The sequence below is a fragment of the Pipra filicauda genome, unplaced genomic scaffold (genome assembly GCF_003945595.2).
Source record: "Pipra filicauda isolate LSUMZ 115617 unplaced genomic scaffold, ASM394559v2 scaffold19_size4547281_pilon, whole genome shotgun sequence".
Lineage (NCBI taxonomy): Eukaryota > Metazoa > Chordata > Aves > Passeriformes > Pipridae > Pipra > Pipra filicauda.
In genome coordinates this window covers 1,234,050-1,261,731 of record NW_024104309.1, presented here as the reverse complement: position 1 = coordinate 1,261,731, position 27,682 = coordinate 1,234,050, and the positions used below count along the sequence as shown (strand labels likewise).

Here is a 27,682-nt window from a genome sequence, read left to right as displayed (position 1 = left end):
GTATCCTCCAGGGGCTCCCAAGCTGTGCCGAGCAGGCACGTTAGACCTGAGCTTCTGAAAGTGTCCCATGGAGGTCTGTGAGAACAGTAAGGAAAAACTAACTTAAAAATGTAAAAAATTGTTCCCATTTCCAAACCCCCCGTAAGTTGGGCCTAATAAGGGATGTCCAGGCTGAGCATCAATCCGTGCCTGTTCATTTACAGCCCAGAGTTACCCAGGCTGCCACAGGGCACCACTGAAAAGCTGAACTGGGTTGAAACCAGTCAGTGACTGAGGGTGGGAGTTCCCCTTTTTTCATCCCTCCAGAAATGGGAAACAGCTCGGGTCCAACATGACACCTGTGTCCCAGTCCCAGAACTCTGCAGCCCAGGATCTGCTCCTGCAAGACCATCCCCATCCCCAGTGCCACTGCGCCGCTCCTGCAGCCTCTGCAAACGTGGGAAACCCCCTGGATGCTGTTCCACCACAGCAGCCCTGCACTGAGGCTGATCCAGGCTGACCACAAAGCCGACATGGATGCGCTTGTTTCTCCAGGGCCTGGTTGCACCTTGTCAGTGCACGTGAAGGGGCCTCTGTATCCAATTTAGCTTTCTGTCCTCAAGAACTTTGAATGAAACTCAGGCATCCAGGAAGTTTTACAGTTAGTCACTGCAGAACAAGGTTCATGGGGTTATGTGACCCCCCCCTCTTCCATACAGGGTTCCTCAAGATCTCTGGCTCTCAAGGACACCCAGGCCCAGCTGCAAACCCGTTAATTGTGGCAGCCTGGCCTGGCCCCAGCAGCCCCTGGCAGCACTGACTCATCACTCCTCTCCCAGAATTAAAATCCATAAAGGCTCCAAATTGTGCCTTAAGCCTACACACGTGGCTTTGCTTCTGATCACTGCCACATTTGGCTTTCTGTCCTGTTGTTTGTTTATTCTGATGCATCAGAGTTTGAGTTTTTTTCGGTCTCAAACATAAGTGGGCAGAACTCATTCCTAGGACATTAAACAAGGAGGAGGCAGGTAGCTTAACAACTGCCAAGCAGGAAAAACTCTAGAGCTTTTGAAGGAAGACTTAGAAAAAACATATCCAAAGCCCAACAACGCTGTAATGTCTGAGACAAAAATCTAAATAATTCCTGTGCTTCAGTTAGTTGGAAACACAAAAAGGAAATCGTGTCTTAAAAACAAGATTAATTCAATTTCCTAAAAATTAAATAAATTCTTCTAAAAATGACATTTTTTTTTTAGTTAAAAATATAAACCAACCAAACCTAAACATATTTGATCAATTACAAAAATATTTATGTCACAACAACCAGGCTGTTCAAAACCACACAATGATTCACAAAGGTTTGGGAAACTTAAAGCGTAGCAGCTGGAGTGATGATTTAATTCCACAATCTGTGTGAATCAGGTTTTCTGTAAATTAAAAGGATAGATTCAGAGAAATGCAAAGGCACTCGTTTGAGTCTGTATGGTTTGGAAAGTTATCCATAATAAAACCATTAAAATACACAATAGCCCAAGTTAATGGTTACTTGTGTGCTGTGTACTTCATTATTGCCTTTTATTACATGTAAGTAGGGAAGTATCTCATGTAAGCTTTTCCTAAAGACACAAAGAAACCTTTCAATGGAATTTATTGCTTGGCAAGTTTCTCATTGTGGTGCTGTAAAAACCCCACCAACTAATACTTATAATAACTGGGGTAAGGCTTTATATATAATGTAGAAAATTATTACCCTGTGGAATTAAAATGGAACTGCTGGTTCCAGTTGACTGTCAGATACTTTTTCAATCTAAGCAACAGAATTCAACTAATAAATTACAACACTGCTTTATAAATAGCTACAAATCATTTCCCCAGTGACTGAAAACCCCATTTACCCCGTGTATGTACTCTGTGTGCACGCAGGACGCTGTAGGGACGACTGAAATAAGATGACCTTCAGTGGCTGATCCAGCTGGGAGAGAGAAAATGAATTTGAAGTTGACAGTGAAGCACTAAGGCCGTTCTTTGGGCTCTCCACCAGCCGGGCTGTGAGCCAAACTTTCAGCAGGACTTCGGAGCTTTTAATGTGATCAAGCCCGAGCTTTTCATTTAATGGAAAACCAAAATGCTTGTTCTGTTCCTGTTCAGTGCTGCAGCACCTCACAAGCTACAGAAGTGACCATCAGAGGTGCCTTTGCAGGTGAGCTGAGATGTGCACACAGTCACAGAATTGTTTAGGCTGGGAAAGACCACCAAGACCATCAAGTCCAGCATGTGGACAACACTTTTAATGACCTCATTCCAATGTGGCACCACGGCCCAGGAATGTGCAAGCCCAGAGGCTCAGGTGTGCTGCAGGAATGGCTGTAGCCTGTGGCAGGGATGGGATGTGCTCCCACGGAAGGAATACAGGCGGTGAGTACGTTCTCAGACTGTACTTTCTACTTATGTTCACACCAAACAGCAGGAACAGTTGCTGCTCGTGGAAAGGCTTCCCTGCTCCTCAGATTGTCCTTTCAACTGGATACATTTTCTAAATGGTGAAGCCCAAAAAACCAAATTCCAGAGCACATCAAGAGCACCGGTTGGATACTGCAATAGCTGTTATGCAAGCAGTGCAAAAAAACCCCAGTGCTTAAAACAACCACCAAGTATGTGAAAATAAACAGTGACTGTAAATTGAATTTAAATTGCATAAGAGTCAAATATTTCAATGGGGTTTGTGTTATGATCTTATTAAAAGGTACATGATTTTAGTTCAGCTCTCCAGTAATGTATTTGTATTAAATTAGATCAGTGCAACAGAAGATGAAAAAATAGCCAGCCTGTATCATTTAATTCATTGACAGCACAAAGCCATTGGAATATTCCCTCCTGAGATAAGCCCTTCTGAGATCTGCAGAGTTACACTAAAAGCTCCTCTCTGCTTAAATTTCAAAGCAAACTGCAAAATCCCAAAGTGATTTGGAGTCCACAGCCCAGAGTCAGCAGGAGAGCTGTAGCCATCTAGACTGTCAAAGCCTTGCAAGGCCATGTGTCAGCCTCTCAGAGCTGCAAAACCTGTCAAGCCATGACAGACATTTTTCTTTAAACCATCTCAACTATAGAAAGTCCCAATCCAGTCACAGCCCTTACAAGACCAAGCTTTCTACTGGATTCCTACTGAGATGAAATTTGCCCATTCCTTTGGCAAAAAAGATTTTTGTAGTGGTGGTGAAGCCAGAAGAAAATGAAATAATTCTTCTGTGCAAACACAGATTTTCTGGCCAGAGCCAGTAACTCTCATTCAAAACCAAGTGACTCAATTTTAAAAGTGCATTTCTGGACCTGTGTTATATAGAAGTTCTCCTCAATTAATTAAAAACACCAAGAAAAGCATGGTGTTAGTTTTCAAAACTTTAGCAAGTTTCAGCCTTTTTGATTTTTCCAAAGAGTTTCACCCTCCTTTCTGAGAGGCTGTGACTCTGAACCCCCAAAGTGAGCCCATGGGGCAGGCACTGGGCTAGAATGAGCTGCTGGATGATACAGAGACATGGGAGGGCATGTGGAGACACTGGCCAGGGACTAGGCTAGGAAGGGAGTGCATTAAATGGTTTATTGTAGGATTAGACCTGTTTTTCCATGCTTTAAGGTTTCCTTCATTCTGGAAGGAAATCCCCCCCTCCCTGGGGCAATGGCAACAAGAGAGTCCCAGAGCAGCTCTTCTCCTCCCAGCATCTGAGCTCAGCGTGTTCAGACAGCAGATTCTGGGTCTTCCTCTTCAATAACTAAGGAAAGGCTTCCTTTCACCGTATTCCAGGTGCCCATGAGTTGTCAGCTTCCTCTCTGGCACTGGGAAGGGAAAGATGCCTCCGAAGGAGGAGGCAGCATGTCCCAGGATGGAACTGAGGAGGCACAAATGGACATCAAAATTCAGACAACGTAAATCCCTCCCAGGACATCTCCTGGGACAAGGAAGGCTGAGCCTGCGCTGTGCCAGTGTCTTACATCGTTCCTAAACAGCCAGGGCTCTTTTCTGAAACAGGGCATGACCTCCCCCAGCAACCTGAGCAAACCTGGTACCAAAGAAATCCCTCTGAACCGTTTGCCCTGAATATAACCCAAACTGCTGAATTGCAATGGGCTGAGAGAGAGATTTTTAAAGGCGTCTGAACACACAAAAATGAAAAAGGGCATTAAGTGGGTTTTGTTTGTTTGTTTGTTTCACAACTGCCTTAAATTGCTTTAATTTCAACTCCAGGGTTTCATTTCCTTCTGAGAAATCCTCTTAGGTGCCTATTTGCATCTTCAGGCACATTCTGCAAATCTGGGCTATATTGCATAATGAGTTTTCTCTCCTATCTCTTTCAGTTGAGAACCACACATTTGCCTAAGGAATTCTCTGTGGAGCTGAAATCTGTTAGGATTATAAATACAGGCTGAGCTGGGAACAGGCACTGGAAACTGCCATGAAGACCATGAACAGAAAACAGTGATTCTAGTCACACAAGATACCTGATATAGTTGGCAGGAAGGCAAAGCTAAACAAATGCAGGTTTACATTTTACTATTTAAAGAATAAAATATTCAACTTGAGTTCCATTAACACCTGTCAGGACTTTGGTACATACTCAAATCCACATTTCTAATTTTACTGCTAAATAATCCCAAACTTGGCAGTTGGAAGGTAAAGCAAAATACCCAAGCTAAACATCTGAAGCAAATTGTAGCTCTCTGGAAGAGCCCTTCTGCTATATAAATGAAGGTCATATGTACAAATGATTAGAAGCTTAAGGAAATATGTCTTCTGCTTTTCTAAATTGATAACATACATATTGCATTAATATTCCCACATCAATTATTGGACACGTTCCCTGCTGTAAGAAAAACGCTATTTTTTTTTTTAAATAATAATCCCTTGGAATAATATTCTTATACCAGCACAATTAACTCTTGCCATGCAGAGGGGAAAGAGGTTGATTTAATAAACTACATCCAAAAAGTGTCAGTCCCTGGAGATGCCACCACCACCTGGGTGCACCCTGGTTTTGGGGGATGGTCAACAAGATGCAAGAGTTGTCCTTTCCCTGGTGAAAAAGGGACAGAGGTGACAGGTCCTGGTGGGGATGGGTTGGGGGGAAGCAACCCAGATACTCTGCCTTTGGTGTTACTGCCATGGCAGCTGCACCGATGGCAAACCTGGGAGCTCTGGTTATTTACCAACAGCAAAATAAACCCAGCCACAAGACTCCTGAGACACTTGTTTCCTCTCTGCAAGGAGCAGCTTGTGCTTGGCAGCAGGCACTGGACAGGGTCTGACCCCAGTAGGTGGAGGACCCCCAAATGCCCAGGCCCTGCCACAGCCCCACAGCTGAACTCGCACAGGGTCGGGGCAGTGCTGCTGCTGGTGACAGTCACCCCTTTGGCTGCCACTAAGCCACACTTGCCAGAAAGAACTTAATCCCAGGGCTCATAAAAATACTTCTGAAACACTTTTTTTTTTCCTTTTGAAGTGCACCAGATCTCACAAAATACCAAGTATTTTCCATAAATGTTCCCAAGCTAAAATACACCTGAAGTCACCTCCACACGTCTGGCGAGGGGATAACGTATCCCATTACACCCTGAGCACCCAGTGCATGGCTGGAGACCCCCCTTGCCAAAGGGAGATGGTCTTGGCACAGACATGAGAAAGCCCAGCTCTGGTGCTCCTTGCTGAGGATGGCAGAAGAGTCACCAATTCATCACGGCTGACACTGAGCACAGCAAGCACAAAAATGCAAACAGTATTTATCACTTCTGACAGATTCCTCTATTTTCTGCTTTTTATTAGCTGACAAAGCCAGGCTCTTTTTGCCAGAGACAAAAATCACTGGGCTGAGGGGTGGAGGGGGGAACAGGGGAATTATTTCCATTGAGAAACACTTCTGTATTTTTATCAAGCATCAGAACTGCGACAGATCACAGTTACAGTGACCTGTTACAAATTACGGTGCCACTTCCAAATTTTGCAAGACCGTAGCTTCAAATCCCATGTTTTCTTGTCCCAGTAGACGGAGGTGTGTGCAGATTTACAGGAAAAGCTACTGGAAATCGCTTGCCTATTGAACACCACCTTCCCTGCACGCTGACAGTCCTGGACTTTTCTGCTATTTCTCTTTCTCACAAGAGGGAGCTCCGGCTCTGGAATAACGGTATGGAAACGTCCTGCCCGGACCCTGCTTCTCTGCTGCCTCTGAAAACGCCCATCTCTTGTTCGAGGTCAGGCTTACAGGGCTCCGTTTGCAGTTAAAAAAAACCAAACACATCAACAAGACCTTGAAAATCAACGTGAATTTCAATGATCAAAAAAGTTGCCGTTGTTATCAATTTCCCAGAATTTTCCCGGCGAATTCAATGGTTTTGAGCAGTGCCAGGGAGAATAGTGATTGTCTCATAACTTTTGTCCCCTCAAAAATCAGATGGGCATTATGGCTGAGCAACGACATCTGATCATTCAGAAGTAATAAAATGGAATTAGACAACAAGAATACCAATAATCTTTGTAATGTCCATTATCAGTATCTTTCTGATGCAAAGACCCCACAGCAAATCCCAGCTAAAGTAGTATTTTGCACAGACTTTTGTTTAACCCCTCTCTCTATCCAAGTCCAATCCTGCCTCCTACCCAGACTCTTGGCCAAACTGGCGTCACCAGAGGATCGTGTGGGCACACCTTGGATTTCTGTGCTGATCTCATTATTCAAAATATTAAGAAAAAAGTCCCCTCCTGAAGGGTTTTCTACTAGTAACAGCTCTCCCTCTCAGCTCTCCTCCTTCCAGCACAACCCAGGTGGCCCCACACAGCCGCTGCACAGTTTGGGGGCTTCAAAATAAGTTATTGCAACACTCAAAGGCAGAGAGTTTATGTCAAGAACACTTCAGCACCCAGAAAACTGAGCTGGTCCAAAATCCAACACCGAGACTGTGTGTCCTTGGGCTCCCTCTGCTGACCCCAGGATTATTTACAGATCCAAACCCACGAGGTTTTGGATGAAGCATGAAGCTCTGCTATCACAATGCTGTCTGTAGTATTTCCAGTAATCCAGACGTATTCCCGGGCTGGTACCAGGTGGACAGGGCTCCTCTGGGGCAGGGGCAGAGGAATGTGCTGGAGACTCCTGTTTTTTAGGGAAACCAAACCATGATGGGCCCCACATGTGACCCAGACAGGAGCAAGTGCCACTCACAAACCTCAGGCAGCAGTGACAGGAAAAGGGTCGTGCAGCTCAAGGCCTGGAGCCCCGGAATCTCACTGGATGAGGCCCCAACAACTGGGCAAAGTGGGTCCAGGCTGAAAATCCGTCTGATTTACTGTAAACGACAGCTCTGTCTCAAAAATATAGATCTGCAAGGATCTTCCATGATCAGCAACCCAAAGACCTTTGTATTTGTCTAAGCCTGAGGTAAAGAAGGCCTGAAGGCTGCGTGGGGTCTGCACAGCATCGAGGAGCCACCTCCCAGCCCCGTGTTCATCCCCTGCACTCGGAGCTGAGCCGGAGTAATTAAATGCAGCACAGATCTGTGACAGAGTGTGAACAGGAATATAAAAAAGATTAAAAGGCGACTGTGGAAAGCTAGCATGCTCCTCACATAATTAAAACAAGTTGCTCAAAGGCTGCTGCTCGCCTGCTGGCACAGAGGCTCCAGCAGGTTTGCAGGCTGGGCAGGGCAGCAGTGCCGGTCCCAGGCACCCGGAGTCACCCAGGCTGTGTCCGGGTTCCTGGGCACCTCCCTGCCTTCCCTTCTCAGCACAGCCCCAAGCAATGTGCAGTCTTGCTCTGCCTCAGTTCCCCTCCACGTAAAGCATGTTAACATGCTCGCTCCCAATTTTAGAAAATGATTTTATATCCGTGGATTAAGGATTTTATATCCACGGATTAAGGGTCTAAAATTATCTCACTGACTTCCCTATTCAGCTCAGCTTTGTTTAATTAAGACTCTGATTAACTGCAAGAGGGAATATGACTGGTGCTAGCTAAAGGTTTCCTCAGACAATGATAAAAGTCTGCCTTTAGAAATATCCATTTTGTTCACAGTCTATGGCAAATACAAATGAAGTACAGTCTATTTAATACAAAATGTTTTTTTAAATACTATTAGCACCACATAAAACCTTTAGCCATGCAATAGATTCCCTCTAATCCTATTTTATTTTCTCTAAATATTTTATGTTATTTCTATGAAACATTTATTATACAATAAATACAAAATATTTCACTGCAGCAATTATTGCTGAATTGGCATTTATATTAGACAGTTTCAAACACTATAATCAATATAACTACATTCTTCTATATTATGTCAGGAAAACATTGGTTTAAAGAAACTTCCAAAATATTTTTTCTTTTTTTCCCAATAAAACTAATGCCTTACTTCCTTTCTCAGATCCATTTTAAACACCCAGCAGATTCCAACAGTTACAACTTAAACATTTGAAAAAATCCAAAAGAAGGAATTCACCATTTCCCTAAACTTAAGAATATAAAAAACACATGTCAACATCTAAATAAAAAATACTGAACTTTTTGCCAAAGTGGTTCTAGCAGTTATAGAAAATCAAAGTATATAAACAAGGGTAGAGCTCCCTTTGGGGAAAAGAAAAAAAAAAAAAAAGTTCTGAGTTCTGCAGCTCTTACTGAGTCACTTTATTCCCCTCCCAATTTTAAATTTTAGGGAAATGATTTTCTAGTATGGCTGAAAGTCCCTCGAACAATCTTTACTTAAGGATCACAGTGGAGAAAACAACTGCTCCCCAGGAGCAAACAGCAAACACACAAACCTGCCTGGCCACCCCTGTGGACTTTGTACGTGGCAGAGCCTCCTGTGCTGGGTCTCCGTTTTTTGCTTTTCCAGAGGTGGAAATTCATCTGTGGGGAACATCAATAGAAAAAGCTGGTTGAGGAGTTCAAGTGCCCCTTGAAACACAGCGACCACTCTGCCATTAAAGCCACTGGCCTTCATTATTCCATTAAGAAGGAGAAGAGGCTGAAATGGTCAGGTAGGTGATGGATTTGCATCTTTTGCTGCCAGGACTAAATTTCTTTATGCTAATGTGCAGTTTCCCATCTTGTAAGCTGGCTCTGACTTGACTGCACAATGAGTAACGGGAGGCAGTGCCAAGCATTTCCCTTCCAACCACCATCCTGTGACAGCAGCAGGCAACATTTGCACTGGAATTCAGTATTACAGCAAGAATGGAAAAAACCTCATCAGGGAACAAATTAGTTTAACTGAAGAAATGTCCCTGATCCATTCACTGCCCCAAAACAACACAACTTTCTCTCTGATCCTTTGCATACCCAGTCCTCCCATGAAACCTTGTTTTAAAACCAGCCCAAGTGGGACACAGGAGTTTTGATGCTGAAGTTTTTCCCTTGAACTGCTCAGCAAAGTAATTTGCTTTTCAGAAACTGGTGGTGCAGAGATGAAACGAAACACAGAGGCAAATTATTTTTAGTGAGAGAAGTAATTAAGATCATGAATGTACCTTACTGCACACGTGCACTTCTATATTTATGTTCCTTTTTGTACCATCTAAAAGTTATGCCTGGCACATGTACCTTAAAATTAAATGCTGCATTATTTCTCCAAAAGAAACCATAATGGTCCTTTGTAAATAATTTTATCTACTGTTGAGCATTTTACTAGTTTTGCTATGTTATACTATAGCATTTATTGTTTTACAAGTGTGAGCGTTCTCTGGTGGGAAATGCTGTAAAGAACATAGAAACTGAAATAATTTTTTCATCTACTGAATTTATAATAAACGTGGGACTCAACAGACAGTTACTCAAGCTGTAAGCCATTTGGTTTGTGTCAGGGGAAACGGGTTAATCAGGAGAGCCTGCTGTTCTGCACTGGCTAAACTGAGGGAAACACACACAAAATTAAACCTCTTTCCCTCTATCTATGGGATTTTCCAGCTAATGCAGTTTAGCAGATCTCCCAGTGCTTCCCCAGACCTCCTCGCTGATCCTTTAGGGATCATGTCCCAGGAGAGCAAGGACAACGTGCCCGGACAAAAGCATTTCTCAGCTCTGGGGATTTGCTCCCAAAGTGTCTGTGAGCTGTTTGGAAGTCAGTCCTGCTGGGCACCATCCTGCACTGGCTCTGCAATCTGGGGGACAGTGTGATAATCTTCCCCTTTCCCAGGACATCCCAGGCTGAACAGTTCAAGGCACCGAATGAGCTCCTGGCACAAAATCCCACTCACAGTCTGATGGAGGAGTAGGGCACCAGGACACTGTTCAATGCCAACTAAATAAGGTTTCACTTTCACATGTACTTTACTTCAGCCCTAAGCTTTTCTCTTCTTTAAAAAGCAAGAGATAGTTAAATTTATAAACTGCAGGTACTTCCCCTGGCATTTTTGGCATTTTTGTATGCTGTACACAGTCAGATGGCTTCCTACAGTTATTCTGTCTTTTATCTCCTCTTTTCCTTGCATTTTTTTTTTTGCCTTTCCCCTTCAGGTTCCTAATATTGCTTCACCTTCTGGGCATTTTCTGCTCTCAACGTGCTGGTGGTTTAAGCTCTAGGTCAGCAGCAAGTGTTGCTCTCTGAAGAGTTCAGAGAGTCTAAAAATGCCTTTTAGTAGGAGCATGAGTTTTCTCATTAGCACTTGTAAGGTTCACTGTGCCAGAGGGACAGTGTCACAGTGAACAGAAACCAAAATGCTCACAGCCCATCTCTGCCAGAGTGAAGGGTACCTGTCACCTGGAGATACCTGGATGTCCTACTTAGGGACACTAATTAACAACCAAAAAAAACTCATTTGAATTTTTGGGAGGGTTTGTTCTCCCTACTGGATCTTGTCATGAATGCAGTCAGTGAGACATCTGCCTTGCCTGGGGGCAAAGAACAGCAGACCAGGGGCCAGAGGAGGGCTGGTTCCCAAATCCAGGGCTCAGCATACCAGGACAAGCGTATGGGGGACAGGGGTTTGGATAGAGCGCCCAAGGCACAGCCCCAAGCAGGGATTCAGTTTTAATCTGGGTCTCTGAAAAAGCTTCCTCTCAAGTCACTGTGCTGTCACAGGGGGCCACATCCCCCCTCTTTCAGCAGCACATATTTTCCAACATTTCGTCAACTTCTTTCTGAAACAGAAACTGTCATTTTTATGTGATCTCTCCCAGCATCGTTAATGAATTACCAACACTGATGTGGCATCTTACCGGTTATGGTGCTCCTTACTAAAGATTTCAGACCTCATTTTCAACTTCCTGCTTATGTTTATTTAATTAAACTGATGACTGATTTCAGGGCAATAGTTGTTAAATGTTATTTTCCAATTCCCTTTTAGATATTTTGCTAATGAAAACCACATTACATTCATGGTGTACACTACAGCCTTTGCTTATCCCGTACAATATACTACATTTACTTCACTTTCATTGCATTTAATATTCATGTGGCCCATACCTGAAGCAGAGGTGACCTTTTGGAAGGCTAAACACTCGTAATGTGAATAAACCTCCTCCTCTACAGCAGCAGATTTGTGTGGGGTTTAGTGAAAAATGGGTAACACTTGCACAGATTGTTTTTCCACATGCAAATTAGTAGTAGTAGTACAGACAATAATTATTACCATAATGAATACTTTGAAAATTAAAAAAGTACCTCTGCAGTTCTTTGCCATTGGCCCTGTAGGGATTTTGGCACTCTCCTGATGCCACGGGCAGGAGCTGCAGGTCAGTGGTCCCACGAACACTGGGCAATTCCCACTTTGCTGGCTGGGGGTCAGAAGCCAATTTATAAGGTGTTCCCCAGGGTTGTGCAGCTGCATGAGCTTCTGGTATCCCACCTTTCTCACTCACTACACATTCAGCAAGGGAAAGACACAGTAATGCATTAAAACACTGCTGGAGCAGAGCTGTAATATTTACCTGATTATAATTATTTCTCTTCATATGTACAAACACTCTCAAGCATCACTTTACCCATTACTTCAGATTACCTGGTCACGTCTTCAAACAACTACTTAAAAATAACAGTTAAAGTCACTAACTATTCAAAATATCAAAACCAGCAAATTTTGAATGCTCATCTGAGAAGAGACAAGATTGGCACTGGGGGTAATACAAGAGGCAATTACAGGTAATGCAAGAGAGATGGAGGAAAAAGGATTACGGACATGTGGAAGGAAGCCAGGAACTGATATGTGGGAGTTTGTGATGTCTACTAACAGTTTTCTTTGATGAATATATTACTAGACAACATTTAAACACAACTTAATAATAGCTGTATGTCAAAATTATCCTAAAATGAATTGCTTCCAGTCTAGCAAGTTAATATTAATTTAAGGCCAAAGCAATGATTCAAGAAAGTTTCCAGAGACGATGGGAAAGATTAACAACATTGCTGAAAATGTTTTAGTGCCGTGATACTCTTCTAAGTTTCTCCTCAGTGGAGAGTCTTTGAAACAGTCAGCAGTACAATATGGCAGCTTAGAAATGCTCCTTCAAACAGGAAAAAAAAAGACACAACCTGAAGAAGGTGACAGATGCATTTGATACTTGTGTCTGTTTTCACACTGGCTTCTCAAACTACCTCAGCAATAAGCACTAGATTAAGTAAAGCCTTACAAGTGCTAAAGCTGAAAGGTATGGAAACCAAAAGGAAAGGGAAGACAGTTTATGGCTTCCAGGCAGAGTTAAATTCTGGCAGATTAAATTGGAGTGAAAACATCTTGTCAATTAATTAGTGCCTTTATTATTTTAACTGGCGCTCTGCTGCCCCTGAAGGTAAATAGTTTTTAAAGACCAAAACAGAAAAGCAAAGCTCCTCCCTGAAAACCCAGTGGGCAGATTTGGCTGAGATAAAACTGCAGAGGCTGCTGAGCACCAGTGATTTATTGGGAAAGGAACAGACAGTGCAGGACATAGAGGGGCTGGAAGGAGCGGGACATGCCAGAGGAGTCGTCCTAGCGAGGAGCTGCTCATCAAAGGCAGGGAAAGTGGCCTTCCTGATGCAGGAAGGTGAGCTGTAAAATAAATTGTAGCAATTGGAAGTAGCCAGAACAAGCAGAAATGCAGGGTCTGAGTGGGAATTGTCCAAAACCTGAAGGTAACAGAACTGACACTGAACCGTACTGTGCATTATTGTAAGTGCAAGAGCCAGCTTAGCAGCAAGAAAGATACTCCTACAAAGTGGGCATCTGAAGAGCCATCCAGAATGACTGATCATTGCTTCCCAGGCAGCCTGCAACAGAGGGCTGTGATCTAAGACTGGGGTTTTTCAAAGTTTCTTTAGACACAAGTTTCCTGAAGTTTGTTCAGTACGTGCACAAAATGCACCCAACACCAGAACCCTCCAGAAAAGAAAAGGCAGGTTCTGCAGACAGTTTTTCAGAACATGACACTCTCCTCCTGTGTTTGTGTTGAACTAACTCCCAGTTTGGTGCTGGGGAAATTGAGCTGCTGGAAAGGCAATCTTTCTTTTAAGAAATACAACCAAAATCTTAAAATTTATTTTTAAGCGATTACATCATGATACTTTAAAAGAAAGAAAGAAACAAGACTTTTAACCCCAAGGTCTTGGCCAGCTTGCGTTCTGCCTCACCAAAAGTTTCAGCAGAAGTGATTTCTCCTGGGCTGTTGGATGTGTCAGGAGGGGAGAGCAGCCAGACCCTGGCTGGCAGGGATGCTCCCCTCCCCACGGCTGGCAGCAATTTGCCCCATGCTCAGCAGTTTTGGGCCTCTAAAGTGAAATGAATCAGCTGCAAAACTGGTTTAACAAACTGGATAAACCAGGCTTAAGGCTGCACAGACACCAGCAGCTCCAGCAGAGGCACTGGGTGATGACAATGCTGGTAACAGGCTGAGAACTGAGAAGGACAGAAGAAAAAGGGATGTATCTGAAAGCCAAAGAGAAAACTCTCAGCAGGGTAGCTTCCTTGCTGGAACAGCAGCATTGGTGTTTGGAGCCAGGGAAAAGCAGGAACACAAACAGAAGCCCCAGAGATGGCTGCAATGCTGTGCAAAAGCTCGGGGGGAAAGGTGGGAAAAGAGACAGAGCAGCCTCACAGAGGGAAAATCCAAAGGGATGAATCCAAAACACAAGGAAATGCAGTGTCAGTTCTCTACCAAGGCTGGCAACAGGTTACTGTGTGCATGCTGCCAAAAGGAGCAAATGAACTATTTTTCATTAAAAACAATAAAGTGATGAACAACACTCAGGAAGCCTTAGCTCCTTCTTCCCAAACAAGACTCCACAGAACCAGATGCAGAACAAACCTCGAGGTGATATCCAGGCTGGCAATGAGCTGCCTTGGCTCTCACCAACCTGCTCTCATTTGAGTCTAGTTCCAGTTCCTTTCTTCAGTCTTCTGCTGGTTTTGTTCATTTTGCCTACATATTTTTCAGAGCAAAAGGATGGTGGTGTTGCAGCTGTGGCTTAACTGTCTGGAATTTGCACTCCCCACACACTGCTGTAACACAAAAAATTATTTGTGATAATGATATACAAGTGTCTTATGGATGATCCATCTCTGGCCAAAGATGAGGTGCAAACCTCCATTTTCAGGCTTCCAGATTTCTAAATAGCATCTGATAACAGTGAGTGATGCAATTGCCTTGCTTTCAATATCCCAGAGGGGCAATCTCCAGCAAGCCCACAACTAACTCCACTTTTGACCATGTGAAAGGGGTTTTGTTTTCTGTTTTGTAGAGTTTTTACTGTACCTGATGGAGAGCTGGGCACTAAGCAGGACGTGCACAAAGGCTGGGCTGCACAGTAACATAAGTGAAGTCAGAAGCTCAAAGAAGCTTCAGCACATTCAGTATCCGAGCCTGGGCTCGTTCAGTGCCTGGGTACAGCTGTTACACGAGCAGACAGTCAAGTGCAAACACTGAGCTGTGAAGTGTCTCACCACTTGCCAGGTCTTCCCACTGTGCAAGAGTTTGCATCACAGTACATTTAATTACAGTGTTTTGACTAGAACCAGCTTTTTCCTTTCAGCCAAGCAGAAAAGTAACAGAGTAATTAAAAAAGTAATGAAAACTCAGTAAAAATTCCTTAAACCAGGGACCACATTCAGTTGTGATTTCAAAGAGCATATGTCAAGGAAGACTCCTGCTCACTGTCATTCAGCAGGTTGTTAAAAAGTTTCAAAAATGAAATAAAAGTTAATGCAAGTCATGAGGTCTATTCTTTTGTGTTAATTTTTAACTATCTTTCCTATTTGAAGCACAAGTAGAGAGCACAAAACACAGTCAGAGTAGTAACTTAGAGAACTTCATCCTGTGGCTTACAAAGTTATTTTATGCAAAAAACCATGCTGGCGTCAATGGAAGAATTTGCACAGCCAGAACATGTAGGTGACAGAATCAGACCCAAAGCTTTCAGATATTGGTTACACTTACAGGTATCTGCTTTGCAGGAAAATCTTCCTAGGAAGTGTGGCTGATATTTCAGCATGCCAGACTCACTGCATTGAAAAGCAGTGAAGAAAGCTTCCTTTCATGGCATCAGGAGGTGCTGAAAAGATGATGGTAATTTAAACCATCATCACAAAATGTATCCAGCCTTATGCAGATAGTCTTGTGAATTTACTTTTGCTGTCAAAAGATTGTTTTTAAAATAAGCCTTGACTCAGGATAGCATGTAAAATAACATTTTAGACTGCAATTTTTAGGCAGTAATCAAAGTCCTATTCCTCATTTGCAAAGTCCTAATACTTCAAAACGTTAATTTAGTCTAGTGTTTCTTTCTTTTATGGGAATTTATAAAATATTATATAGGAGAAACATAGCAATCAGGCTCAGCCCAGAAAATAAAGGGCTTTTAGGCCCTCTAATGAGTTGTGTAAGAACAGTGTACTGCAAAAAGGCCTGCATGTCATACATCTCTCCCTCATTGTAAAACACTGTTCTTAGATTTTACTGCAGCCAAAACAACTTCATCTTTTTAATTAAAAAAAAGGTTTCTGATTTCACTACGCTTGTGTAGGACAAATATATTCTGAGTTCTTGAAATCATGTTGCAGCAGCAGTGAATTAAAAGAGGCAGGAGCGAAAGCGTATGGAAGGGACAGCCCTGATGCTCACTGGTGCCAACTGATGCTGTCTCACACGTCACAAAGTCTCAAAATAAATCATCATCTCAAAAATATAAAATCTCAAATTTTCCCGGAAAACAAACAGCATTCCACACTCCCAGAGTGCCTGGAGGAGCGTGCAGCGTCCTCATGTCTGCCATCCCCTCCCACTGCTGAGCACTGCTGGAGCTGGGGAGCTGACTTGGGCCTTTCTGCACCACCTGCAGCCCAAAAAGAGGGGCCTCAGCCGGTCTGTACTCTCACAACCCCCAGAACTGCCCAGCTTTAGGTGACAAAGCCACCTCAGCTGTCAAACTGCTTTGCCTTCTTACACTTCGTGCTAAAAGTGTCCCAGCTATTTGTGACACGGGGCAGAGAAGTGGCATAAAATAAACAGGATGTGTTTGGGACTGTCAGACTCCAAGTCTAGTAGCCACTGAATAAAGAATAATTTTAGTTTATGGTTTTGCATCTGTTCTTAGAAAAGATGAATTTCTGCCCGTTTGGATGTGATTTGTTCTGTTTTGTTTGGTTTTTTTAAAGATGAAGTGATGAATACAGCAGGTCAGAGTCTGAAGATACCCACACACTATTCCAAGTAAATGCTATTTCACTCACTCAGCTGCAGTGAACAGCTTTTTCTAGCAGGGCTGGTTTCAAACACGGCACACTTGTAACAGGATAAATCCCACCATTGAAGAGGTTTAGCCCAGCTATGATTGTCAAAACCTGTCTATCACAAGGTCTGCTTCTCCACTACTCAGAGAATTAACAATGAATATACTTTTTGACATGCTAAATAAGATTCGGGGACACTTAACAAGACTTGGCTAAAAAGTCCTACCTCAAGAAATATAAAATGCCAGCAATGTTGACACTGTATGACAAATTATATGTTCCTTAATACACTGTGTCACTTCATTCAGTTTTATAATTGGCATTGACTGTAGCTGAAATCTGATGCAAAGTATACAGAATTAACTGGCATTTGTTTTGTCCCTCAGCATTGTCTAGGCTACAGATCTTTCTAAATATTTACTAACCAGGGTGGCATACTAATTTTTCCCATAAAATATACACATCCACATTTGTAATGCTATAATTACTTTTTTTCTGTCAGATGATGGGCTAGCTGTGTACAGCCAGAGCGGATTGCAAGGGATGCCTTTAGAGTGCAAGCAAAGACAAACCTATATATAAAGATTATTGTACCCTTTGACTTCTGCCAACCTCATTGAAACTATTGAAATTACAGAGCTTAATAGCCAGCCCATAGTTGCCCAGCTGAAAGACTTCCAAGGCACTACTGCTCCAGGGAGAAGTACTGTCAGCAGGAAGTCTGGGTTCACACCAATTAAACCTCCTATTCAATGCCCTGTTCTCATGCCCTGGATAGTGGCGTGTAACAGCTCTTGTGGGCCTCTCCTCATGGTTTTGTCCAATTCCTAGTGGAATAACTTAGTCTTTTTGGTCTTGGTAGCATTCTGCCACCTGTACCCTGGGGTCTCCTTACTTTTTTTCGACTGAGTTTATTTTGCATTTGCTGGCTCCCTGGTGATCAGGGTTCTGTGAACCTCTGTCACCTCCATTCCCACATCTCTGAGGACCCAAATCCTAACCAGCCTCATCTCTCCAAGCATGGAAACACCTCTCTTAACATCGGCTACCTCTGGGTCGGCCTCAAGCCACAGAGAGGAAGAGTGGCTCATTCCCAGGAGTTGCCCTGGCTCTCTCCAGCTCCAGCTGCAGCTCCCTGTGCTTGAGGAAGAGTTGCAAAGATGGGCAACAAAGTGCTGAAAATTCCCAAGGATGCTGCAGGGATCTGAATTCAGGATACCATCTCCCTGCCCCACCCTGGTTCCCTTCCCCCAAACAAATCCACATCTGGACACAAATGACTCACTAATCCTATTAGAAAACAGCATTTCAGACCAGTGTTGTAGTCCCAGCTCCATCTGCATCCACAGCAATGCAGTTCAGGAGTGACCCAGATTTACAATAGATAAAACAGTGATGTAATGCTAATATGAAATAAGAATTACATCCTCCTATCTATATATACATACATCAATTTATAGATATAAAAAAATAAAACATATACATTTCTTAGAGAACACTGCAAACTCCTCAAACAGCCTCTCGGTAGCAAAATCAGAGCACACAGTTTGCACTTTTCTGGAACATTAAAACACCATTTCCTTCTAAAGAGAAGAAGTTCAGACCATGGCTGGCTTTATTTTCCCCAGAGCTGGTCAGAGTAGTTGTGGAGATTTCCAGAAGTCTTGGAAGCACAGAGCAATCCCTGGCACACCAACCAGGATCACTGCTCATAGGTTTGTGTTTGGACATTACTTTTAGAACCATTTCCAAGGATTTTCTAAGTGGGCCAGAGGATATGCCAAACAAGCGAAACTTATTACAGACTCAAACTCCTAGCATGAGAATTATTTGGAGGGGAGAAAATCTGCACTGGTTTTAATTTACAAAAAACAGAAACAGCATTTTGGTTTTTATTTTGGTTGCAGATATATTCAGGAATTAGAATTATTCATATATATATATATATGTGACCTCTAAATGATGCTGGTTCTTTTTGATGCAAGTGACAGCTCTAATGTTTCTTAAACATAATTTTCTTGGCCAATGTGCACTTATTTCCTCAGCTTTTTCCCATGCAGTCATTTGTCAGTTTACACTTTTTGGTAGTGCCAAATGGGGAAATGTTTTGGAGGGAGAAAGGCATGGATTATCCAGGCTGGATTATGTGACAGCCAGCACGTGCATCAAGCCACATCCAGGACATCGCCCCAGACATAAAAGAACCAGCAGAAGATTCCTGGGCTGTGCTGAGTGTTCATCTCGGTCCTACAGCCACACCATGCCATCATTATCTTTATTTATTTATTTTTTTTTAATCATAATCACTTGGGCCTCTGGGTAATTGGAACAATTAGGGTGATTAATTGCATGTTTGCAATAAAAACAGAAGACCAGGGAGGGTTACATTACAGGCTAAATATTTTCAGAAAACTCTATCAGCTGGTAGACATAACAAATGCGATCAGTTCAGTGTAACACGAAGCTGAGCACATTGTGCAAACTGGTTTGCTCTGGAACTCGAATCTCCTCAAAAGAAGCCAAAGTGTTTAAAAAAATAAACGAAGTCAGAGTGCATAGGGGGAAAAGAAATATTGACATGTGAGGCTGCCGCACTTCTAACATAAAGAAACATTGTTTTCCCTTCGGTCCTTTTATTGTCTAAACAGAAAGTGCAAAGCACAGGAGAAAGCGCGCAACAAGGCAGGGTGCACAAGGGAAGGTCGGGAGCTTGTGCTTGGAAGCAGTGAGTTACACTGAGAGGGAAACTGGAAAAGCAAGCAGCAGGATACCTACGGGACTGACACATCCCCTGCTGCCAGCAAGAGGGCAAACTAACCTGCCTGCCACTACGCTGCGACACCAAGGATTCTGGAGAGGGACGCTGAACCCAAGAACAGAAGATACTCACAGTGAAAGTTTAATTTGTTTAATCCTCACTTACAAATCTGGGGTTTCATCCTCTGCTCATCAGTATGCTCCTGAAGTGCTTCAATACAGCTGTAACCAGCCCCTCTTTCTGGATTTCTTTGCAACCACTTGGTCTCCAAAGACCGACTATAAACTAAAAGAGGGCGTGAACACTTACTTACATAGACTTCCAAAGAAGAAGAGACAAGAGGCAGGAACAGGCACTGCTGTGCCAATGTATGGCAGAGCACAAAGTTCCCTGGAAGGGAGAGGGTCTCCACAGCAATGCCAGTCACGGCTCATCTATCACCATATCGTTATCATGGCCATCATCTTCCAGGATGTCTCCTGAAGAACAGGACCACTCCAGTGCTGCACGAGGAGTTCAGGAGTGCTCTGCAGGAAGGTGCAGGTCTCTGAGCAGGGCTGACAAGCAGGGCAGGGCTGCACACCGAGTCAGGCAGAATTCTGCCAGCTCAGGAGCCACAGCGCTGGCCACCATCAGCAGAGGGATGTCTGCCCTGTGCTCCACACAGAATGCCCAAGTCCAGACCAGTCTTTAACTTCAGGTACTCTATAGGATCTGATCCATGTGCTCATCAGTAACGAGCCTTATCTTTGGCTGAGCCTTTACCAGGCTACTCTGTGAGATGCACTATCAAATTCCTACATAAACAGAAAGCCAGCCTCTTATATTGCCCACACTCCCACATACCTGCTTGGTTACACGGAGAAAGTGAACAGTGAAAGGTTTTATGTTCCACTTGTATGATTGGAGACTTTGTGCTTTAACACAAGCACCGGGGTCACAGGGCAGGAACAAGGTGTTTTCTTTCCAGTCAGCATGAACTGACATTTATTAGATGAGGGGCTTGTTCTATTTGTTTTTAGTCAATTACATTTTAACTCAGTTCAACAATGCTGGAAAACCTGACAAAATATTCCAGAGTGTTCAATTGACAAGAGGGTCATGGACAAATGTCCAAAATTTAAAATAGAAGCACATTGCAATGAAAATTCGTTCTGCATTTGGGAAATCTGCGTTACACATTTCTCTTTAGCTGAGAAAAAGTCTTCTCAGAGAAATGCCAGTGTTTCTTGTGATTAATTATTGAAGAAATTGGCTTTTATTATTAATTTAACTGTGGAATTTTTGTCAGGCTCGTGAAACTGCCAAGTCCTCACCTGTTTAAGAGAATAAGCAACATGCACGTGTAAGAGGAGTGGAGGGCAGAGAAAGAGTGCTGAGGGACACATCAGTAATATTTCTGTACATTCCCTTCAGAGGAACCCATATTTTCCATATGGGTTTTCAGGTTTCATCACATTCAAGCAAAACAAACAAACAAAAAAAAGGCAAAATTAAAGGTTTGGCTTCTCTGCAGTCAAATGTGAATCTGTTAGCAATCCCAAACAGGTTAAACTCCAAACTTCTGAATGCATTTTCCTGCATCCTCCCTTGTAGCCTCACTTATTACAAAGGGGTAAGTAGAAGGGACAGGCTAAAAAAAAATGTATCTATAAACTACAAATTACAGCTTTGAATTTACTTCCTTTAGCAGGTTGTTTGCTATTTGATCTTGCTCACACATCCATGAAAAATGCTATCGGAAAAGATCTTATTTTCCCAATCAGGATACTAAAACCAGCCTCTCAAACATGAGCTTGGTTATGTTAATACACGCAGTACCTATTCACACAGGTAGTATTACCTGAGGGTACAGCACTTTGTGGAGAATTAAAAATTAACTTCTGATGATCCAGAAATTATCCCTAGAGAAAGATGTCAGTCTGACCTCTTCATTTCAGTCACTGCTCAGGCTGAACAATTTTATCACCAGTCACTCAAAACCTACAGATTATCCCCTCTCAACACAGTTTGATTATTCTACTTGCTGAGCAACCTGCTCTAGTGGAAGATGCCCCTGCCCATGGCAGGAGGGTTGGACTACATGACCTTTAAAGGATCCCTTCCAACTTGAACTATTTCGTGATTCTGTGACAAGATGTAGCTCACTTATACCCAAGTCAGGTACTTCTGACTGCATCAGTTCTGCATGTGTTTTCCAAACAGTGACTCATTCCTGCTCCTACTGAGAAACTGCTCCTTCAACATCATCATGAGTGTTTTATGCTTTTAACAAGGATCCTATTGAAAATGATAAGTTTTTTTGAATTTTCATTCCAGAGTGGCACTGCTGGGATATTCTAGCTAAACATCACACACTGTCCTTTGCCAGAGATACTCACGGTTTTGCTTTTGGGATCACATGTTGCTTTTCTTCCACGGAATGAACATCCTGCAAGGTTCTGACTCTGAATTCCAATCACAGTTCAATGTACAATTTCACTGCATTTTTGGGAGCTAGCCTGTGTTTTTGTTGCCTCTCACTGCACATCTTTCCAAAAGGAACTAAATCAACTGGGTGAAACACTAGCCTTCCAACCACAGTCATTTTCTTTGCAACTTTCTAGTTTTTCCATCAAATTTATTTCTCTCAACTGAGGCTCTCTATTAGTCAGATGTAGAAGATTTATATTTAAGGGTACAAAGTCTGGTATGGACAAAGTGAATCTTGTAGAACTGCTGTGCTTGAATGTATCAGAAGACAAAATGTAGGAAATCACATTTGAAATACATTAAGTGAAAACTGAATTATGACCAATCCTAAGTAAGTCTGTGTGTCTGCTACAAGTTCCCCACTGGGTCTTCCTAAGCTCTGAGCTACTGCCATTTCCTCTAGGTCTCCATGCTGGAGATCCCACTCCACTGTGATACATTCTAGCTCTTTTTCTGCAAAGGTTCTTCATGTCTTCATTCTCTCACTGAAGTCTGAAAACAAAACGCCCTTTTTCTAGCAAGGAGGTTTATACCTTCAAGAGAAAAAACCCCACACTTTAGAACTGCCGTAGTTATAACATGCTGCTCTAGAACACTAGCACTGGAGACATCATGCAAACCAGATCTGTACACAGGCTGTACTTCCACGGGATTATAATTCAAACAGCTCTCAGACATCATTTTGCAAACATTTCAAGTCCAAAAAAGGTCTGTAAAACCACTGATTTGACAAAACCGGGGCAAGAAGAGAATTAACTGCTTGAGTTTACTCAGTGGGCCCAAGGTCAGGTATTGAACAAAGCCTTCCTGACTCAGCTTCAACTGCTACAGCACCCTGTCCCATGAATCACCCACTAAGAGCTAGCTTATTTAATGTCTACTTAGAATCTGCATGATTTAAACACTGTAATACTCACTAATCAATTTGACAAGCTTGAGATTAGAAGGGGAAATCTAGAAACTTGGTATAAAAATATCTTTGACCGATCCTTTTCCTACAGTTACACAAAGAAGTTAATTTCTTTATATTACTATATAAATACCTGTAACTCTCATGCAGAGAGGTCCTCAAAAACAGAGCCTTAAACTGAAGGTAACACAATCATACTGAAACAAATGGACAGTCCTCACAGCACAACGATCTCTTGCCTACAGTGACCTTTCTTACAATATTAGGTCCTTTCACCAGACAGATTGAGAGTTGGTTACCCTAGAAGGCAAGTGCCTTCCTGAGCTCCAGTCTATTCTGTGGCTCCGAGAGCAATTTGGACTATCTATTGCACAAACAGACATTTCACTGGAATTTCTTCAACACAACCCACCTGCATTTTTTCTAGAGAAACTTGCTTGTTTTAGACTGAGAGTAATGGAAAATTCACACCACACTGCTGGCAATCTGTTCCACTGGTTAACTGTCTTCTTCTAAAGTTTCACTTTTGAACTTGGAAGCTGGTGTAAACAAACCAAATTAGTTTAGCCAGTAAGAAGCACGGTAAAGACATAAATTGGTCCGAAAGAGTCAGATTTCATTTGACCTTGCATCGTCTCAGACTGAAGAAGTTCAGCATGAATAAGCACAAGTCTCACAGGGCTGACATTAGGGCCAAAAATCCATCATAGCTAAATTTAGGTCCAAGGAACCCAAAGCCACGAATAACTGTGTTCAATTACTTAAAAAAATAAAGGTATTTTGGCTTAAGTCTTAAATGTTTCCTGTTTTTAAGTTACATGGGTTTTTTGTTGGGTTTGGGTTTTGGTGGTTTTTTTTTCTTTTTGACTTCTCAAATGGTAAAAATAGTCTGAAAGCAAGAACTTTTAAAATGGATATCAAGTATAAAGGTGCATTAAGTATGGGTAACATGTTTACAGGCCTGGTTTATACTGTGAAAGCCAGTGCCATATATGCCTTCCAAAACTTGATTTTAAATTGTAGTTATTACTTACTATGTAAGCCTTTAGCCTGAACTTGGCCTTTTCAGTAAGGACTTAGATATAGCCACTGATGAAAGTTACACGTTTAAGTTAAGCTACTACACAGAAATGTGCAACATGACTGAGCCAACACACACAAAGCTCCCTCGGCCTCTCCGGGCACAAGCAGATCGAAGCGTTCCGGGAACTCCCAAGCCCTGCTGTACAAGAGCTGTGGCGAACTCCCCTCCTGCCACCACCCCCCTCCTGGCACAGGCGAACCCCTTTCTTGGGAGCGTTGTGGGTGAGGTTTTGCTCTGCACCGGTGAACAAACACCAGCGTAATACAGGATGACCTTCTCCATGCAGGTTTTCCCCTCAGCACCGCCAGGGCTGCAGTAAGGCAGGTGCATTATATGGGGCAATCCAGCAGCCCCATATAATGCGCTCTGCTCGAACCTCCGCCCGCGCGACACGCTGGGGAATTTCAAGGGAATCACTCCCTCAAAACCAGAGCCTTTACCTGTTTGATCTGTGGCGTGAACGAACATTTCCTTTCCCCATGGAAAGGGGGGGGGACCGGCGCCCACAAGGAGCCTGGACAGGACCCGCCAGAGCTGAGGGTCCGGTGCCTCACGAGGCGGGAGCGCCGCCATCACCGCGGCCTCAGCAGCGCCCCCAGTGCAGGGCCGGCCCCGCTCCTTCTCCTCCCCGCTCCTTCTCCTCTGTAAATCCCTCCCGACGCTCCAAGGAAACAAGAGCTCATCTTCCTCCATAGTATTCTCTTTTGAGTACCCCAGGTGCTTTGCTTCTTTAGGTGCGATTTGTTGTTTCTCTTAATTTTCTTTGGAGGTTTGGCTCTCTGATTCATTTGTATGCCATCGTTGCACACTGGCCATAAAAAACCACTGCCAAGTGTTATGAGGGAAAACAAAGCACAGCTGCAGCCTGGGACAGACAATAAGGAAGGTGAACCAAGCAGGTGTGGGCTCCCACAAATCGGGGCAGCTCTGGGATATGAGATCACCAGCCTTTTGTGTGTGCCTTTGGAGATGGGCAGGAAGAATTTGTATTCCCAGGACTGAGGAACATCAAGAACTAAAGAAGCCATTTCACAACGTGAGGTAGTCCATGAGGAAGGGGATGTAAAAAATCAGCCATCTGCAGGTACATGAAGCTTCTGAATGTCTTGAAATAAGTGTATATTTAGTGTTGGAAGAGCATGAGAAACAGTCGATTTGCACCTTGATCAAAAGAACACGTTTCTTAATAGGAAACAGAGCCTGTCATGAAAAAATTGGAAGGTTCTCCCAGGGAACTATGCCTACGACTGTTATTTAAACCACATTTTGTGAAAAAAAAAAATGTTTTGTAAAAAGAAATGTTTTGTATTTGCTGTAGCTTATGGGCTCTTTCGAGTAGATTGTACCAGTAAGACTATAAAACCCTGACAGTAATTAGTAAATAAAACCAGAAATGCTTCCACTAAAGGTGGTTGCATAAAATAAAGCGAAAACAGCGTGAGATCACAAATAGATGCATAGGGGATCACCCCATGGGATAAGGAGCAAGTTTCCCACTAACGTTGCCTGGCTGAGGACAATATCCAACAGCCAGTGGGAAAGGCCAGCAAGAAGAAACAAGAGGAAAATGTTACCCACTGTAAAAAAAAGTAATACCAAAGTAAAGCCAAAGTAAGTCTTCTGGTTTGGGTGAGGGCTCTTTCAGAACTGTCCAAGCCAAGCCTACTCGTTGTACCCATAAGGATACAGGAAAGTAAAACTCAAAGGTGTGTGTATGGACACATCACTGCCTGGGCATCCGTGTGGCATCTGGAGCTCTCTCAGTGGCCTGGGCTACAATAAAACACGCAGTCCCTCTCTGATTTCAGGAATAGTTTCCACAAAGTCTTTCTTTGCATTTGAATTTCACCCTTACGTTCTGGCAAGCTAAGCAGAGACATAACTCTGTGACTAATGCTAATGTTGCAGTAGTAAAATATTAGGCAAAAGATGGGAAAACCAGACCCACTTGCCCGAAAGAATGATTTAATTGAAGTTTTCACTGTTCCAAAATAGGTATGTTTCACATCATAAAGAATTCTTCTGTCATAAAAACTATTTTTTTAAGGGGAGGGAAATTTTTCTTTGCAGCAAGCTGACTTTATTGGTAAGCAATTAAATATTTCTTTGGATTGCTGTTCAAAATTAATTACTCATTAATGTGGAAAAAGCAGCTATAGTCTTGCTGTGGATTCAGAGGTTTCCAACCGGGTGCATCTAATTCCAATAAGAAAAAAAAAACCTAGAAAGAGTATTATAATTACTGTCATATGAAAACCTGCTTCAGTCCAGATGTAGAAGCCGATACCACAAGTGTTAACATAGAGCAGTCTGCTGCAGGGGAATGACAGATGAATCCTACATATGTTTGCAAAAAGGACATATTACATGATCCTTCTAGAATCTCTTGGGTTTGTTTTCGTTTTTCCAAAGCTCCTACAGAAAATGCAAATCCACAATAAGGTTTTGGACAGTGTCACAGACACCTCTGGATAAATTCGGATGAAAACTTGCATACTTAACTAACGCTGTCCACTCTGCACCCTCACAAGTAATTCCACTGAAGAAATGAAATTAGTGGTGTGAGTAGACATTAAGGAGCTGGCTCCTAATTCCACGTTTTCCCCTTCAGGGAACAAACAAGAGCTTCTGGCTCTACGATGACCCAGGGACTTGCAGTGAGGACAGAGGATTGCCAGAAATGTCAGGTGTTAGGACTCACATCTACAGAAGTTCTGACCTGTGCAGCAAGGGAGTGAGTCCTCAGAAATCTGAAAATTATAATGGTGACAAGTGCTAGATGTAGATTTCCTACTGCAACCAGTAGCAGTTTGCATGCAGAAAGATTTCAGAAGCGGGCATCCTTTCCTTTTCCTTCCCAAGTTTTATTAATTTGACCAAAGACTATGTGGCTTCAGCCTTAACAAAAACCAATAAAATTCTGGGATGATTTAGGCTGGAACAACCTCTGAGTGACTTGACTAATCCAAATCATTCCATTTCAATCCAAATTGATTTCATTACCCTTAAGTCATTTATTTAAATAAATGGAGTCAGAAGAGATCAGAGAGTTTAATTATTGGAAACACTGGTTGGCACTAAGTTTGGAATTAAAATTATTCACTTTGAAGTCCTTAAATGCACAGTATGACAATACCAGTTGTCAAGGAACACTTTTTCCTTGGTTAAAAAGGACAATCTGAGCACAAAATGGAAGAATGAAACCTTGAATAATCCACATAAGATAATTCATCCTGTCAGCTGCAGAGTTACCCACTTTAATTCTCTTACCAAATCCTTTACTTTCCCACGCAGGGATAGGTGCAAGAACTCAGGGACTAATTTCCTAAAATGTGGAAGTCTGAAATTACACCAAAATTTGACTGATGATATGATTATGCATATTAAACAGGATTGGCCTCACTTCAATGCTGTAGGAAAACCAGCTGTAACTGTTAAGACTTTAGTCTGGGCTAGAAGTCCATCCTTTCCTTGCAGAAGACAACCAGGCTGCTCAGACATCCTTCCCCCCTGTGCCCCTGCTTCCCCTCGTCCTTCAGCTGTAGGGGAGTACCAAGGTTTGGCACTGGTTTTACAGCTACTTTGCCACAGCCAACATGATGTTCTAAAACCAAGTCATATCCCCCCTCAACTTTCTCTTCCCCAAACTGAAGACTCTGTTTTTAGACTCCCCTGGTAATCAACTCCTCCATCTCCTTGTTCAGTTTAGTTGCCAGTTTCACTGGCTCTTCCTTAAACTTGCTACATCCCTCTGGAGATTCCCACTCATTTTGCAGCAGTGCAGTGAGAGAGACCCTCCTGGAG

The 27,682-nt window shown here is 42.9% G+C and overlaps 2 long non-coding RNA genes across 4 annotated transcripts; one reads left to right on the top strand and one right to left on the bottom strand.

Annotated features, from left to right (window-relative positions):
* Positions 1-1,297: 1,297 nt before the first annotated feature.
* LOC120323127 lies at positions 1,298-24,414 on the bottom strand. Of its 3 annotated transcripts, XR_005563309.1 has the most exons (5): positions 24,319-24,414; positions 23,207-23,333; positions 11,620-11,815; positions 8,780-8,867; positions 1,298-3,863 (listed from the first exon to the last, which is right to left on the bottom strand). It is a non-coding gene; the product is annotated as an uncharacterized LOC120323127 (long non-coding RNA). The 3 variants fall into 3 exon arrangements; XR_005563308.1 differs by lacking the exon at positions 1,298-3,863 and having other exon boundaries at positions 5,249-8,867; XR_005563310.1 differs by lacking the exons at positions 1,298-3,863; positions 23,207-23,333 and having other exon boundaries at positions 5,249-8,867.
* On the top strand, positions 24,046-26,918 carry LOC114002616. Its single transcript, XR_003545927.2, has 2 exons — positions 24,046-24,962; positions 26,490-26,918. It is a non-coding gene; the product is annotated as an uncharacterized LOC114002616 (long non-coding RNA).
* The last annotated feature ends 764 nt before the right edge of the window (positions 26,919-27,682 follow it).